Raw genomic sequence first — 18,922 nt, 5'->3', positions numbered from 1 at the left:
GTAGGACCAAGACTGATGCCTATTGTTCTATGATTCTGTTGTCTTTAGGGGTATATTTGCGAGAGTATTTGGGGAGCATTTAAATTAATATTGCAGGCTGGCGATTACCTGTAAAAGGATTCGAAGAAGGGGGAATGATATATAAGAAATACAGATGGCAAGGCGAAGAGCGTAAGTGCTCGGCAGAGAAAGCAGGGACGAAAATAGGATCAGGCTACAGTATATAAAATAGTAGTGATGGGACAACGAACGTTAAATGGACTAGCTTAAAGGTGCGGAACATGAAAGTCTGGAGCATTCGAAATAAAATTGCTGAATTACTTGTGCAGAGAGATATAAAGGGGCAAGATACAATTGAGAGTACAGAGCCATGGCGTTATGGTGACCATTGATGGGAAATTCACATTGAGGGCTAATCAGTGTTTCGGAAGGGTAGACAGAAAGGAAACGGTGGTGGAGTTGCATTGTTGATTAAAATGCGTATTGATACAATATTTAGGAACAATTTTAAACATGCGATTTGCAGTTTCTATGGGTCGAGTTATGAAACACGAAGGCACGAAAACATTCGTGCGGGAGGGATACAGATGAAGAAATTGCATTGAAATGTTGGAACAAGTAAAAAACAGGAAATCAGAGATGAATGCGATCAGGGAACAACGAGTGTTCTAAGTAAGTGGCTTTAAACATAGCAGATTCATTAGTTCGCAATTTTCCAAAATTATTTAGAATCTGAAAAGCTTCATTCAGATTCGACTGTACCCAATGTAAGCGTTCTATGCAAAAAAGTAGGAAGAGAAAAAATAGGGAACTAGAGGCGGTGAGCCGAACACCAGTATTGGGGAAGTTGCTAGAGTCCATTGCCAAGGACTCCATCGAACAACATTTGAAAAACAGCTGCGGAATAAGCAAAAGTAAGCATGGATTAAGTAGGGGAATCGTGCTTCATAAATCTACTGGAATTCTTTGAGAATTTAACTGGTAGAATTGACCAGGCAGGACTAGTGGATATGGTTACTTCGACTCCCAGGAGGCCTTGGATAATGTGTCAGGCAGCAGCTTACCATGCAAAGTTAGAGCACATGAAATTGGCGGGTCGTATCTTAAGGTGGATAGAAAGCTATTCGTCAGAGAGGAAGCAAACAGATGGAATAGAATTTAAAGTGCATAAGGAGGCTATTTATCCCATCGAATCTGCACCGGCCCTTGGAAATAGGATCCTACTCGCCCCACTCCTCCACCATATCCCCTCTAGCCCCGTAAAACAACCTAACATTTTTGACACTGAGGGCAATTTAGAATGGCCAATCAACCTGACATCTTTGGACTGTGGGAGGATACCGGAGCACGCGGAGGAAACCCACGCACACACGGAGAGAACGTGCAGACTCCACACAGACAGTGACTCAAACCAGACATCGAAACTGGGACCCTGGAGCTGAGAAGCTACTGTGCTAACCACTATGGTACCGTGCTGCCCAAATGGATCTTTTTTTTTAACCGAAGGCAGTGAATAGTTGGGTACCGTAGGAGCCTGTGCTAGAACGCCAACTGTTCAAACTATATATTCATGATTAGGATGAGGGAACTAAGTGTATTATCTCCAACTTCTTTAACGATAAAACGCTGGTGGGGAGGCTGAGGTTTTGATGAGGATGCAGAGATGCTTAACCGTGGTTTGGCATGCTGCATGAATGGGAATATGCAGTATAACGTGGATAAAAGTTAGATTATCAAACTTTGTTGCAAAAATAAAAAAAGCAGATAATTGCTTGGATGGATATAAATTGAGATAGTTGGATACTTTACGAGACCTTGGTATCCTCGTGCATCGGTCCCTGAAAGTAAGAGCGCAGGTAGAGCAGGCAGTAATGAAGGCTAATGGTATGTTTGCCTTCACAGTGAGAGGAATTCAGTATAGGAATAGGGTGTGGTTTCACGGCAATTGTACAGGCCGTTTTGTGTGAGGTGTTGGAGTCCTTACATGAAGAAGGATGTTCTTGCGAGGGAGAGAATACAGCAAAAGGTTATGAGGCTGATTACTCGGATGGCGGGACTGTCATATGAGGGGAGATGAAGTCGGTAAGTATTGTCTTTATTGGAGTTTAGAAGATTGAGAGGGGATCGCAAAGAAACTTCCAAAATTGTAGCAGGATTACATAAGGTAGATTCAGAAAACACGTTACCCTTTGAAGGTTTGTCCAGAAACTAGGGATCATAGTTTGAGGCTGAGATTTGAACTTTTTAGGACGGAGGTGAGGGGATTTTTTTGTTTTCATCCAGATAGTGATGAGTCTGTCACGTTCATTACCACGGAAAGTAGGTGAGGCCAAAACGTTGTGTGATTTCAAGAATGAATCAGATATACGTGTTGGGACGAAAGGAATCTGGTGATATGGGTGGGGGAGAGGGATTAGAGATTTGATAATCAGCCATGATCAGAATGAATAGCGGAGCCCACTCCTTCTATTTTTTATGTAAATTTACCTCTATCTTTGTTTCGATGGTCATGTGAGCGCGGGCGTCAATAAGGCAGATAGCCTATTGTCCCCAACCGATTGAAAATTTGCTTCAAATGTATTTGGAGGTAAAGAAGGACCGGAATCAAACATCTGCAGAGCAAACAGCCCTGGGGAAGGACACTTGTAGGACCGTATGGCATTTCATGATTTGGTTTTGCTGGAGATTCACTCAGAAAGTCACCCTTGGCTTTCAGTAGCAAATAGAGGGTCAATAACTTAATTTTCGTATGGAAATGAGCGAGGAGAACATGCCAGCCACAAAGTTATCTTTCCCTAACATTTAGTTCCAATGCAGAATTTATGGGAAAAAACATTTTAAAGCTGGAGTTTTGTCTTTGTAATAATGATCTGGCGGTGCCGGAGTTGGACTGGGGTGAGCACAGTCAGAAGTCTTAAAACATCAGATTAAAATCCAACAGGTTTGTTTCGAATCACCAATTTTCAGAGCACTTAGATTCACCTGAGGAAGGATCAGTGCTCCGAGAGTTAGTGATTTGAAACAAACCTATTGGACTTAAACCTGTGTTGTAAAACGTTGTAGTAATGACCATTTATTCTGGAACCTAACCCTCTTTCTTTCCCAAGAGTATGCAACAGTGCAGAAATTATTTAATGTGTTGTTGGGTGGAAGAGCCAATTACAAGGGGACATAGGTTTAACGGGCAAGGGGCTTAGTGTAGAGGAAATGTGCGAGGGATGCTTTTTGTACAGAACCTAGTCGGTGCCTGGAACTTGCTGATGGAGGAAATAGTGGAACAAAGTACGATAGAGACGTTTAAGGGGTGTCTTGATAAATATATGAATACCATGACGTATCCGGTCCCCAGAAATTAAAAAGGTTTGCGGTTAGGCGAGCAGCATGTTCGGCTCAGTCTTGGAGTGCCGAAGGGCCTGTCCCTGTGCTGTGCAACTTCCCACAAATCTAAGTGCATATCTGCACCTTACATAACCCACCATGTTTCCACACTACACAGCCTAACATTTATCAGCCCTACACTTTCCAACTTGCCACCTAGCACACTGTCACCCAGCACGATATTATAATAAAGCACTGCTACCATTATTATGCTGCCACATACGTACTCTGCTAATAATAATCGCAATGCCACAAGTAGGCTTGCTTTAACACTGCAATAAAGATACTGTGAAAACCTCCTCATGGCGACATTACGGTGCAAAGGGAGAATTCAGAATGTCCAATTTACCTAACAAGCATGTCTTTCGGAAATTGAGGGACAAAGCGGCAGAACCTGGTGGAAACCCACAGGGACACGGCGAGAATATGCTGAATCTGCAGACAGTGACCCATGTCGGGAATCCTACCTGGGACACTGGCGCTGTGAAGCAATAATGCTAACTACTGTATTACTTTGCCACCCATCCTACACCCTCATTTCACCCTGCTAGCTTACGAAGACAATTGTTTATCGTTTGTTATACCCTGCTACTATACCACATTGCTTCTTACCAGTCGAGAAACGTTAAATTATGTTGCTGGTTTGAAGTTAATTTGTCCTTTAGTTGCGGGCTTCTGTTAAATATTTAAATATATCCACACAATATGAATTCATTTTGAATCAGTAGCAATAGATTTTGAAACATGGCTAGGCAGAATAAACATGAAGCGCTGCTGCCTATTCTCACTTGTCTTCTGCGCATGCCATGAATACCTTCAGAGGACTTCCCACTTTGAACGTTAATTATTCGTTTTTTAAGATCATGTATTGCTCTATTATGTGAGCAAATAAAGTAAATGATTTGCAAATAATCACATAGAGATCGACGTTACGCACCAAATAATAAATAAATAGTCACTGTAGAAGTCGGATGTGAGACGAACGAAAGAAAGTCAGAAAGTATGACCTCAAGCTATATTTTATGGGAAAGAACAGCGCATGTCGCTCGCCTTAATAAATCAGCAAGGACGATATGTTTTGTTTTCCCTTTACGTTGCAGTGCAGTGGAGAACGTAAAGAGAAAGGGGAAACTTTAATTAGTCAGATGGTTCCATCACATGAACACAATTAAAATGGAATTTCAATTAATAAATACAACCTACAGCCAGAATATCACCGACGTCGCTCACACGCAGTCCCAACGTAACGAAAGGATATTTACGTAGCCAAAGTCTCGTTGACTTCGTCAGGATCGTACGGCAGAAAGGCGGATGCCTGATACGCTTTAAATACACAGAGGAGCATCATAGCTAGCCCATGGTGATTCCTGCGACGCACAATTGGGCCTATTTACAGAACTTCCGTTGGATTTAGTGAAATTAGAACATACACTACAGAAGGAGGCCATTTGGCCCTTCGAGTCTACACCGACCCACTTAAGCCCTCAACTGCACTCTATCCCCGAAACCCAATAATCCCTCCAAAACTTTTTAGTCACTAAAGGTAATTTAACATGAATAATCCATGAAAAATGCACGTCTTTGGACAGTGAGAGAAAACCGGAGCACGCGGAAGAAACCCATGCAGACACGGGGAGAACGTGCAGTCTCGGCACAGACAGTGATCCAGCGGTGAATAGAACCTGGAACCAGGGCGCTGTGAAGCCACAGTGCTATCCACTTGTGCTACCGTGCTGCCTATTTGTTATTTTTGTTTCCATGCACGAATAAAATTGCGACAGTGCGACAAAACCCTCTATACCTGCGACGCTTTGCCCGTGTAGATGCTATTTATTTATGCTGACATATGGTCCCATTCAGCGTGAATATATATTGAAATCCAGTCTTCATTTCTGCTCTAAACTTCCTCTGTGTCAGCCCGTAAATACAGCTGTTTGTGCAGCAACTTAGCAGTTGCAACATAAACCCAACCTGTTGAAATATGTGTATATGGCTGCTGAAATATTTGTCGCCATAAAGGAAATTTGTCACAGGATACGTGACCGAATGTATAACATATATTAGCCATAACAGCATGAAATTAGCAGATATTGAGAAAAGCAAAATCATGAATTTTCTGCGATTCTGCAGCTCTGGATCTGGAACATTTTCGCTGGCGCTTCGGAGTGTCTTACGGATTCTATTTGTTAAGAAAATATGTCTTACGGTTATGACATTGAATAACAGCATTAAAAGGATTGGTAATAAAGGGGTTAAGATACTGTCGAAGCACTCGAATGCTTTCCATAAGGGGGAAGTGAGATAATCAGCTGTAGAATCACAAAACCATGGCAATTTGCCATCTGCTTCAAACATGCAGTAAAACGGGATGCTCTTCAGACAACTTGCCACAAATATAGTTGTGATTACCACAGCCGAAGATTTCTTGGTGCAATATTTTGAATGAATCGTCTGGAAGCAAATTACAATACAACGATCAAAAGTGAACGCGACAGTAAACCAGACAGAACAATCTACAGCCACAACATATCCACCGATGTTCACGTCAATTGCAGGATATGTGAACAGGAAACTAATCGACAAATGGATGACGTTAATCCGCTGGAATACGACATGGATTAGACGCACTGCAAGATCTGCCACTGCCATTGACAGTAGATATCGAATTGTGCATTTGGAGAGACCGCACTTCCCTCGATAAAGGATAACAATTGCGATCAAGTTAACTGGAAAAACAAAACAGGAAAATTAAGTTACCTCAAATCTTTGCCGTTTTCCGGAAGATAATCATAACTAGTTTCAACAGTTATCTGAAAATCTGTCCTCCAGTTCGCAACAAAGTATAAAATTAATTTGCAAAACGGTTTATGAACAATCTGTGAAACGCATCATAATGACGCGACAGACCCAGCTAAAATGAAATGATACTGTTGCCTATTGATAACGGTGCTTAAACTTTCTGATTTTTCTGCTATTTTTGGTGCATGAAGCACGTGGACTGCACTCTCTGGGGAGCAGTGTCATATAACATCAAGACAACACATGTGATTCATTTCCCCCTATTTAGTCCTGCTGCAGATTGTTCATTTGTTCGAATGCATTACCGTGAACTTAATTCGCAGGTCCTGCTTACACATATTGTTGAGATTATGTCCTCCATTTGTAGCGCGTGTCAGTCTCCAGCTGCCAGTTAACTTTGACGCATTATACACGACCGCACCAATTCCATGCTCTCACTCTTATTCTTGGTCACCCCGAGAAAAGACAGATTGTTCACGGCAGAAAAAAACTTCTGAGCTTTCACATGAAGTATCAAGTTTCTACGATTAAATAGAACCAGACCCGAGCAGAGGATGTGGGCTGTAGAATTAGATCATAGTGGTAAGTGGTATTCGTATAACTGTGGTTTGATCACACAGTAGAAAACAGATATTAACGCAGAAGAAACATCCAGGTGGATCGACTACCGCTCAATTGCATCACATTATTTTAACAAATATATTCAATTGAACCAGGCACAGGATGATCAAATCGGTAATCAAGTCAAAGCAACAAACTGGTGTTGTGCAGTTAACCTGTACTTAAAGAAGCAATAAATTAAAAGGAAACAATTAGCAGTAAAGCCAACGCGAGGCTCAATTAAAGACATTCAAACACTGGCGCATCCAAAATCAGTTCTGCTTTGTACTTTTAACAAGGATCCGTTGCTCCACAAATAATCGAAATTTCCTTGAATTCTGTGGTCAAAATTGAAGAAAATAACGTTTCAGTTTCACGATACAAAAAAATAATTGACACACTAAATGAATATTCACAGATTAATAGTCAACATTTTATGTCTCCTGTGAAAGTCTTACCAGGAATACCGATGGCTGCAAGGACAGGGTAGTAAATTCGTTCCAAATGGTAAATTGCAGGGTAGTCCATTGCCTGGGCTAAACACCAATGAGCGCCCTGTCAGGGCGAGGGCATTGAATATACGAATGCAGAGAGCTGTGCAGACGAGCCTTTATAACACTGGAGAAGACCCCCCAGGGAGACATAGGCATTGACGTAATTTCGTTAATTTAGACAAAGGTATTAGCTACATTTCATTGAACACACACCGTTAATAAACTGTATTTACCCCATAGATTTGTTTGCATAACAAAAGCATTTAATTCTCAAATAATTCTAGACGATAAATAAAATTAATGGATGGATAGCAGGGTAGGGGCAGCAGGGTAGCATGGTGGTTAGCATAAATGCTTCACAGCTCCAGGGTCCCAGGTTCGATTCCCGGCTGGGTCACTGTCTGTGTGGAGTCTGCACGTCCTCCCCCTGTGTGCGTGGGTTTCCTCCGGGTGCTCCGGTTTCCTCCCACAGTCCAAAGATGTGCGGGTTAGGTGGATTGGCCATGCTAAATTGCCCGTAGTGTCCTAATAAAAGTTAGTATAAGGGAGGGTTGTTGGGTTACGGATAGAAGGTGGATTCGTGGGTTTGAGTAGGGTGATCATGGCTCGGCACAACATTGAGGGCGGAAGGGCCTGTTCTGTGCTGTACTGTTCTATGTTCTATGGATACATACTAGCCTTTCTGTTTAGCTCCATTGCCAATCAAATCACTGCTTCCTCCATATTCAGCTCGATAAAAAATTAGGTCTGCCATAACCTTTTTTCGAATTTGGAAAGCCGCATGGTTTTTCTACGTAGTCAATTAAAAGGGGCGGCAACGTGGCATAGTGGTTAGCGATGCTGCCTAACAACGCCAAAGACATGTCTTCGATTCCGACCTCGGGGAACTATCTCTGCGTAGTTTGCACATTCTCCTGACGTCTGCATGTATTTCCACAGGGTGCTCAGGTTTCCAAACACAATCCAAAGATGTGCAGGTAGGTGAATAAGCCATGCTAAAATTCCACCTGTGACTGGGGTTACAGGGCGGAGAACTGGGTAATGTGGTCTTTGGAACTGTCAGTGCAGTGTTGATGGGCCATACGACTTCTTGCTACACTTTCGAGTTTCTATGATTCTATGATTCTATGAAAGGGATCTTTACAGATTGCATCACATATTCAGTGTGTGACTGAACATATTAATTGTTAGATTACCTGAAGCTTCAATGCGTTTAATGGGACTTTGTTACAAAATTCTCGGTCATTTTTGACAGTGCGGACAAAGAAAACGCTTCTTTATTACCGCGATGTACAACATCGCCATCAAGATGTTCAAAATCCGCTTTTCTTTGTACCTTAAGCTTCCAAGAATACAAGTAGAACATGTTCAATTTAATTTACGATTTCCCATGGCGACCATGAACTATGCCGTCGAACAAAAGGTGCCTATCCTTTGGTAATTTTGACCTAGGCCTTTCAACCCCATCAACAATCATCAAAAGGTGGAAACATTCCCTAAACTAATCCCCCATCCAATTGATTTCATCAGGTTTGAGGCCTAAGGCAATGGTACGGGGATCCACAAAAAGCTGCAAAGGACCGGAAAGCCTGGATCGCTGTACTCAAAGCCAAGGTGACGATGCTGGTCAAGGCTCAGAAAGCAATGTGCGATAACGTCGACAACAAAGAAAATAGGTTGCGATGCTGAAATTACGGATTCTGGGGCTACTGGAGGGTATAGCCTTGTGACGCCCGACAGAGTACTTGGAGGAGATATTCGGGTAGCTGGTCAGGAAGGAGGGCTTCACCAAGCCCCCGAGTATTGACCGCACCTTCCCTAATCTAATTCCCCAACTGGAAAGCTAAAGAACCAGTAATCCAGCCGTAACGCCCGTAAAAGCAGGGAGAGGGAAACCGAACCTCGGAGCAGGAAAACCTGTGTGCCAACGCGGAGCCGGCCACGGAGCCGCCAGTGCAGGACCAAGCGATGATGGAAACGACGATGGAGTTCATCAGCACTGAACTCCAGAGGCTGAGGGCAGCAATGAAGGAGAACCTCTTCGCAGCAATAGGATCAGTAGAAGAGACCATAATGGCCACCATAAACGTGGCAATGGGCAGAGTAGAGCACAGGTTTGAGGCCTAAGGCAATGGTACGGGGATCCACAAAAAGCTGCAAAGGACCGGAAAGCCTGGATCGCTGTACTCAAAGCCAAGGTGACGATGCTGGTCAAGGCTCTGAAAGCAATGTGCGATAACGTCGACAACAAAGAAAATAGGTCGCGATGCTGAAATTACGGATTCTGGGGCAACTGGAGGGTATAGCCTTGTGACGCCCGACAGAGCACTTGGAGGAGATATTCGGGTAGCTGGTCAGGAAGGAGGGCTTCACCAAGCCCCCGAGTATTGACCGCACCTACGTATTACTGCGCAGTGCCACAAGGCAGGGGAACCACCAGATGCGATGATAGGTGAGACTCCACAGGTCAAGGACAAAGAGCGGATGCTGATCTGCACAAAAAAGACGCAGGCGACCAAGTGGGAAAGCCTCACCATCCTCTTGTATCCGAAGAAAGGGCAGCAGGGTAGCATGGTGGTTAGCATGACTGCTTCACAGCTCCAGGGTCCCAGGTTCGATTCCCGGCTGGGTCACTGTCTGTGTGGAGTCTGCACGTCCTCCCCCTGTGTGCGTGGGTTTCCTCCGCGTGCTCCGGTTTCCATCCACAGTCCAAAGATGTGCGGGTTAGGTGGATTGGCCATGCTAAATTGCCCGTAGTGTCCTAATAAAAGTAAGCTTAAGGGGGGGGGGGGCTGTTGGGTTACGGGTATAGGGTGGATACGTGGGTTTGAGTAGGGTGATCATGGCTCGGCACAACATTGAGGGCGGAAGGGCCTGTTCTGTGCTGTACTGTTCTATGTTCTATGTTCTATGAACCTTGGAGACGTCCTGACCAAACGCCAGAAGCGTTTAATAGTGCCAAATCCGGAATGTTTAAGAGCAATGTGCGGTTTTATGTGCTCTTCCCGGCAGATGTTCTGCCACCTACCAGCGAAAGCGATATTACCTTATCTCACGGGAGGAGGCTGAGAAGCAGCAGTAAAAGTCAAAGGCCTATACGCAGTCATTAATGATCTGGAAGGGACAGGCGAAACCAAATGTTGAGTTGTGGAAGGCGGGATGAGAATCCGAAGCGCTACCAAAAATGAAAACTGTCTATGACGAAAATGACCACCAAGGTCTGAGAAACGGTTGATCGCAACCCTCCAAATTGTGCAAATACTATTGCTCCTAAATTCCCGTAATCATGGCGTCGACTACATAAGCAGCGTCATGCATCTACCCACGCAAGATATTCTTCATTACGCACTAAAAAACAGCACAGGCAGAGGGAACTTCAAAACTCAACCGTGTATACTCATACAGGCCCCCGTGTCTCGTAATATTAAAACAATATCTAGAGGCAGAAACTACTCGAGCTGCAAATAAGCTTGACTCATGTCCAATTTTGCGAGTCCGCCCGCGAGCTGCCCATGGAGGCGCATTGGGTATTGATCTCGCCGGAAATCTGTATCTACTGTTAGTTTACAGAAGCCGCAGAAGTGCATGTTATCTGGCTCCATTACAGGTATATTCGTGGCAGCCCATTCAGCAAAAGGGGCGTGCCTGATAATACGTAGGCATTGCAAGCAAATTAGCTCTGCTTCCACTTTCTTTCGCAAGGCGTAAGGAACAGGGCGGATCCAGAAATACCATGGTGTTGCTGCCCAGTCAACTTGAATGTGGGCTGTTCACCTTTTACTTTCCCCAAACCGGGCTGCAAAACTTGTAGCAATCTTTCCAGTCCCTCAGAAAAACCACGAGAGCCCTGTTTTAGAATGTGCTGTCAATACAGCGGCAATTAGCACAACTAGTCACAACCCAACATGCTGGTTCCCTGGCCTCACACCACGATGAGTCGGAGGCACTCTAATTGGCGTTCATAAATGACAGGGGCCATCGTAGACTCAGAAGTTTCTAACGGGTACCTTGGCCTGTATATTAGTAACAACAAAGATTTGAATTCCCCAGTTGATGGGGTGAAATGTCTTCTGATCAAACATGGAGACTGCTGCCCGGTGTCCAACTCCATTTCAAGCGGGAATCGATTACGTCGTTCCGTCACCTTAATGTCGGACACTCAGGGGGCTGATGCACAATTCAGTTTCAGCCATTAGTCCTCCGTCCCCTCATCCATGGGTTTATCCAAATGGAACGTTGACCCGACATGTGCCGGAGCGAATGGCCATCAGGCGCAGTCACGACCGGCGTTCACTCCGGGGTCGGCGCGCACACATACGATATTTAAAAGGCTCCTTTTCTATCGTATCTGGAGAATGCTCTCCTCGGGAAGAAACCTCTGACGGCCACTGACATGGCCTTTATAGCGCCCAAAGCAAGGCCTATCGGGGTTACGGGAAGGTTCTTGTAGCCGGGATGGGCTGCATCCCAGGGTGTTCATCTCCTTGCTATGTTACTCTGCACACCCGTTCTGTGCTTTCTTGGCGATGACCTGTTAAAAAATCAATGTCGGCTGGCTAACAGCTTCCTTTACATAAGAACATAAGAACATAAGAACTAGGAGCAGGAGTAGGCCATCTGGCCCCTCGAGCCTGCTCCGCCATTCAATTAGATCATGGCTGATCTTTTGTGGACTCAGTTCCACTTTCCGGCCCGAACACCATAACCCTTAGTCCCTTTATTCTTCAAAAAACTATCTATCTTTACCTTAAAAACATGTAATGAAGGAGCCTCAACTGCTTCACTGGGCAAGGAATTCCATAGATTCACAACCCTTTGGGTGAAGAAGTTCCTCCTAAACTCAGTCCTAAATCTACTTCCCCTTATTTTGAGGCTATGCCCCCGAGTTCTGCTGTCACCCGCCAGTGAAATCAACCTGCCCGCATCTATCCTATCTATTCCCTTCATAATTTTAAATGTTTCTATAAGATCCCCCCTCATCCTTCTAAATTCCAACGAGTACAGTCCCAGTCTACTCAACCTCTCCTCATAATCCAACCCCTTCAGCTCTGGGATTAACCTCGTGAATCTCCTCTGCACACCCTCCAGTGCCAGTACGTCCTTTCTCAAGTAAGGAGACCAAAACTGAACACAATACTCCAGGTGTGGCCGCAGTAACACCTTATACAATTGCAACATAACCTCCCTAGTCTTAAACTCCATCCCTCTAGCAATGAAGGACAGCATTCCATTTGCCTTCTTAATCACCTGTTGCACTTGTAAACCAACCTTCTGTGACTCATGCACTAGCACACCCAACTCTGTCTGAACAGCGGCATGCTTTAATATTTTATCGTTTAAATAATAATCCCGTTTGCTGTTATTCCTACCAAAATGGATAACCTCACATTTGTCAACATTGTATTCCATCTGCCAGACCCGAGCCCATTCACTTAACCTATCCAAATCCCTCTGCAGACTTCCAGTATCCTCTGCACTTTTCGCTTTACCACTCATCTTAGTGTCATCTGCAAACTTGGACACATTGCCCTTGGTCCCCAACTCCAAATCATCAATGTAAATTGTGAAAAATTGTGGGCCCAACACGGATCCCTGAGGGACACCACTAGCTACTGATTGCCAACCAGAGAAATACCCATTTATCCCAACTCTTTGCTTTCTATTAATTAACCAATCCTCTATCCATGCTACTACTTTACCCTTAATGCCATGCATCTTTATCTTATGCAGCAACCTTTTGTGTGGCACCTTGTCAAAGGCTTTCTGGAAATCCAGATATACCACATCCATCGGCTCCCCGTTATCTACTGCACTGGTAATGTCCTCAAAAAATTCCACTAAATTAGTTAGGCATGACCTGCCTTTAACGAACCCATTCTGCGTCTGCCCAATGGGACAATTTCTATCCAGATGCCTCGCAATTTCTTCCTTGATGATAGATTCCAGCATCTTCCCTATTACCGAAGTTAAACTCACTGGCCTATAATTTCCTGCTTTCTGCCTACCTCCTTTTTTAAGCAGTGGCGTCACGTTTGCTAATTTCCAATCCACCGGGACCACCCCAGAGTCTAGTGAATTTTGGTAAATTATCACTAGTGCATCTGCAATTTCCCTAGCCATCTCTTTTAGCACTCTGGGATGCATTCCATCAGGGCCAGGAGACTTGTCTACCTTTAGCCCCATTAGCTTGCCCATCACTCCCTCCTTAGTGATAACAATCCTCTCAAGGTCCTCACCTGTCATAGCCTCATTTCTATCAGTCGCTGGCATGTTATTTGTGTCTTCCACTGCGAAGACCGACCCAAAAAACCTGTTCAGTTCCTCAGCCATTTCCTCATTTCCCATTATTAAAACTCCCTTCTCATCCTCTAAAGGACCAATATTTACTTTAGCCACTCTTTTTTGTCTTATATATTTGTAAAAACTTTTACTGTCTGTTTTTATATTCTCAGCAAGTTTACTCTCATACTCTATCTTACTCTTCTTTATAGCTTTTTTAGTAGCTTTCTGTTACCCCCTAAAGATTTCCCAGTCCTCTAATCTCCCAGCAATCTTTGCCACTTCATATGCTCTTTCCTTCAATTTGATACTCTCCCTTATTTCCTTAGATATCCACGGTCGATTTTCCCTCTTTCTTCCGTCCTTCCTTTTTGTTGGTATAAACCTTTGCTGAGCACTGTGAAAAATCGCTTGGAAGGTTCTCCACTGTTCCTCAACTGTTCCACCATAAAGTCTTAGCTCCCAGTTTACCTTAGCTAGTTCTTCTCTCATCCCCTTGTAATCTCCTTTGTTTAAACACAAAACACTAGTATTTGATTTTACTTTCTCACCCTCCATCTGTATTTTAAATTCCACCATATTGTGATCGCTCCTTCCGAGAGGATCCCTAACTATGAGATCATGAATCAATCCTGTCTCATTACACAGGACAAGATCTAGGACCGCTTGTTCCCTCGTAGGTTCCATTACATACTGTTCTAGGAAACTATCGCGGATACATTCTATAAACTCCTCCTCACGGTTGCCTTGACCGACCTGGTTAAACTAATCGACATGTAGATTAAAATCCCCCATGATAACTGCTGTACCATTTCTACATGCATCAGTTATTTCTTTGTTTATTGCCTGCCCCACCATCTCGTTACTATTTGGTGGCCGATAGACTACTCCTATCAGTGACTTTTTTGCCTTACTTTTCCTGATTTCCACCCAAATAGATTCAACCTTATCCTCCATAGCACCGATGTCATCCCTTACTATTGCCCGGATGTCATCCTTAAATAACAGAGCAACACCACCTCCCTTACCATCCACTCTGTCCTTCCGAATAGTTTGATACCCTCGGATATTTAACTCCCAGCCGTGACCATCCTTTAACCATGTTTCAGTAATGGCCACTAAATCATAGTCATTTACGATGATTTGTGCCATTTACTTTATTCCGAATACTCCGAGCATTCAGGTAAAGTACACTTATGTTGGTTTTTTTACCTCTGTTTTGAATCTTATCATCTCCAGTTTTATTCCTTTTGTTATTACTGGGCCTATTCACTGTGCTCCCCTCAGTCACTATACCTTGTACTGTCGCCCTTATGGATTTCTGACTATGTCTTCTCTGCCTTGCACTTTTCCCCTTACTTCCTTTTGTTTCTGTCCCTGTTTTACTACCTTCCAACTTCCAGCATTGGTTCCCATCCCCCTGCCACATTAGTTTAAACCCTCCCCAACAGCTCTAGAAAACACCCCCCCTAGGACATCGGTTCCAGTCCTGCCCAAGTGCAGACCGTCCGGTTTGTACTGGTCCCACCTCCCCCAGAACCGATCCCAATGCCCCAGGAATTTGAATCCCTCCCTCTTGCACCATCTCTCGAGCCACGCATTCATCCTATCTATCCTGACATTCCTACTCTGACTAGCTCGTGGCACTGGTAGCAATCCTGAGATTACTACCTTTGAGGTCCTACTTTTTAGTTTAACTCCTAACTCCCTGAATTCCGCTTGTAGGACCTCATCCCGTTTTTTTACCTATATCGTTGGTGCCTATGTGCACCACGACATCGAGACAGGATCTACTCCCATTTGCAAAAAAATAGACGTTTTAGTGAGAGGCAGTACGGTATTGTGAAAGGGAGGTCGTGTCTCACTAACTTGATAGAGTTTTTCGAAGCGGTCACAAAGATGATTGATGCAGGTCGGGAAGTGGATGTTATATACGTCTATATGCACTTCAGTAAGGCCTTTCACAATGTCCCTCATGGCAGATTGGTACAAAAGGTGAAGTTACACGGGATCAGGGGTAAGCTGGCAAGATGGATACAGAACTGGCTAGGTCATAGATGGCAGAGAGTAGCAATGGAAGGGAGCTTTTCGGATTGCAGGGCTGTGACTAGTGGTGTTCCGCAGGGATCAGTGATGGAACCTTTGCTGTTCGTAGTATATATAAATTATTTGGAAGAAAATGTAACTGGGCTGATTATTAAGTTTGCAGACGACACAATTGTTGGGGCATGAGTATAAAAATGCATTTTGTAATGTCCAATGCAGGTACGGAATATACAGTGAAATGTAGAACTCTCAAGGTATTGAAAGTCAGAGAGATCTAGGTGTACAGATCCACATGTCATTGAAAGGGGCAAAACAGGTGGGGAAGGTCGTCAAGAAGGCATACGGCATGCTTGCTTTCGGTAGCACTCTAGCGAATGCTGTCAGGCAGAGAAATCTGGGCATGTCCACCGATCACTTGATGTCTCAAAACATGAGGATAATGTGGTCCATAAGGCATACGGCATGCTGGCCTGCATCGGTCGAGACATTGCATATAAAATGGGCAAGTCATGTTGCAGCTGTACACGACCTCAGTTCGGCCTCATTTGAAACGTTGTGTATGATCCTGGTCCCCACACTACCAAGACGTGGATGCTTTGCAGAGGGTACAGAAACGGTTTACTCGGATGTTGCATGTTATGCAGGGCATGAGCTATGAAGAGAAGTTAGATATAATAAGTCTCTTCTCTTTGGAATGATGGAGGTTGAGAGGCGATCTGATAGAGGTCTACAAGATTATGAGTGGCAAGGACCGAGTGGATAGTCAGACGATCTTTCCGAGGGTTGTAGAGTCATGTACTGGAGGACATAGGTTTAACGTGCGTGGAAAAAAGTTTAAAACAGATGTGTGAGATAAGTGTGTTAAAGAAAGGGTGATAAATATATGGAACACGCTTCTTGGGGGAAGTGGTGGAAGCAGGTACGATTTTGGCATTTAAGGGGCATCTGGAAATATCTATGACGAGGGTGAAAATGGAAGGATACAGACTCTGTAAGTGCATATGGTTTTAGTTGAGGCAGGTATCACTGTCGGCGAAGGCTTGGACGAATGAAGCGCCTGTTCCTGTGCTCTATTGTTCTTTGTGCATTCCACTGGACTCAAGGATTGGTCTCAACTAGTGTGTTCAATTAGCGACATTTTGCAAGAGTTATATTAAAGTGTTAATGGTACAATAGCTCACCACAAGTGACGTTACTGTCGAATAGCAGTAATTTCAGTTAAAGTAATGCTATCTCGGGTAAATCCTAAAAATATCAACGTTTTAATTGTTATTTTAACGCATTTTTATTCATTTTTAATTTTCACAAAAATAAGTTGAAAACATATGCAGAAATATGAGGCACATTGACAGTAAATTTCAAGTGGGCGTTTAACTAAACAGATGTTAAATCGCCATTAACTAAATCGACGTTAGCCCGTGGTACAAAAACATAGCACGTGTGTGTTTGAGGCAACAAAGTCATTGTGGCAGCATCAATTGTCTTTTTCGTTCCTCAGTAACTTTTAGACCTTTCCGCTTTCTTCTGTTGGGTGAATTTCCCCTTTCTCCCTCCCTCTATTCCCCTCTTTACACCCTCCCCCCCAAAAACACTTAGTTGCTGGTCACATACAGGTCCGCAAAGAGGCTGTTGAATTGCCTCCATGTAATGTGAAAGCCTTCTTCCGATCACCTGATGGCGAATTTTATTTTCTTCTATTTGATGGACTCGGCCAGGTCAGACAGCCAGTCCGTGATTGTGGTTGTCGCAGCCAAGCCAACCAGAATTCACGGGATAAGATCACAGACGAAAGGGCTACCACGCCTGCCCCTCTCCCCCAAAATCTCTGCTGTTCTCACACCCCGAATACCGTTACCATTCGGGTTGGTTCCACCCTCACACACAACCCAGGACATGGCTTCAAAAAGGTGGTCCAGTGTCTGACAAGTTAGATTCAGACCCAGATCATTTGGTTATGGTTTGCTTTGTCTCCTTGGCACCGCTCCTATTTCTCCTCATCTCTTGGAAGAACCCGCTCATGGATGATCTCATCAAGTGCGGCCTGTGTACTTTCAGCTGCATTGCGCTGAATCCTGCGCCTGAGGAGGTGGACTTCACCTGATACAGTCCTTCCATCCATAATCCACTCCCTATCCACATGACAAGCTCCTTCTCCCATCTTTTCCATGTATCGTAGAGTGGCGCCCTGCCTCCTCTAGCATTCGCCCGATACATGTCAGCGTCATTAATTCGCCCGTTGCCAGCAATCTGTCCACTACGATGTGTCCGGTTAGCTGGGGGAATGTCGTTGTCTCCTTGCGGAGGGTTCCAAAGATGCAGATATTGGAGCTCATTCCCTATCGGCAGCTGGAGCTCTTCTGCTCGCTCCGTCAAGGTTTGCTACCCTGCATTACCTCAACATAAAGGTCCCCATCGGACTCTCTCTGAGTCTTGAAGGCGGCGCTGGCATTATTTATTTATTGTTGCTGGCATTAAGTTATTTTTATCCAGATGGTGGCCATCGCGGTTATTGCACCTAGATTGAAATTTTGCCTGAGCTGGTTCCAGGTCCTTACCATATGTGCCACCACCTGGTTTCTGAAGTCTTTGGTTCGGAGAAATCGGAATGGGGCCCTGGCCGGTGCTCGGAAGGATGTTCGCATAAGCATGTCTCCCATATAGGAGGACCGTCCCCGAGGTCGTTACTGTATAGGATGACCTTTTGTTGAACAACATGGCCAACCCCTCGTCTTTGTGTCGTGTCGTGCCTCATATGTCTGTCCTCCTTAGTTTTCCTCACCCTCAGTCTGTGCGTCTCCCTCAGTTCTATCTGTCGAAGGAAGATTATGTCGGCCCTCAGTCTTTTTTGATGGGGGAAAACTCTGGATAATTTCACCCCTCATGTTGTCGGTGACAATTCTGATGGTGGTTCCCCCTGGGAGCAGCCCTGTTGCTGGCACAGTTAATTCCCCTCCCATTCTGGTCTCTAAGTACAGTTGCGCTCTCCCCTCCTTGAATCGTGTAGGTTGATGGAATAAAGAGAGCCAAAGTTAAGAGTTCCTGATTGTCTTTAATTATTGCTTTTCATGTCCATTCTTTCGGGCGACCTCGTTCACTGCCTCTGGCTTGCTGAAATCATGTTCTTTGTTGTTGGAAATGACCCATAGTCTCGCCAGGTACAAAATGCCTAATCTAACATCACTTATATCAAATGCCAATTTGGCCCTGAGAAACTCAGCCCGGCGCATGGCCAGGTCGGCTCCGAGGTCTTGGTAACTGCGGATTGTGTAACATTTGCACCTGCATAGATTGTGTTAGTTCTCGTGTTAGTTCTCCAGACTTGGGTT

Source organism: Scyliorhinus canicula, chromosome 20 (genome assembly GCF_902713615.1).
Source record: "Scyliorhinus canicula chromosome 20, sScyCan1.1, whole genome shotgun sequence".
Taxonomy (NCBI): Eukaryota; Metazoa; Chordata; class Chondrichthyes; order Carcharhiniformes; family Scyliorhinidae; genus Scyliorhinus; species Scyliorhinus canicula.
Note: the sequence above shows the minus strand (reverse complement) of the source record.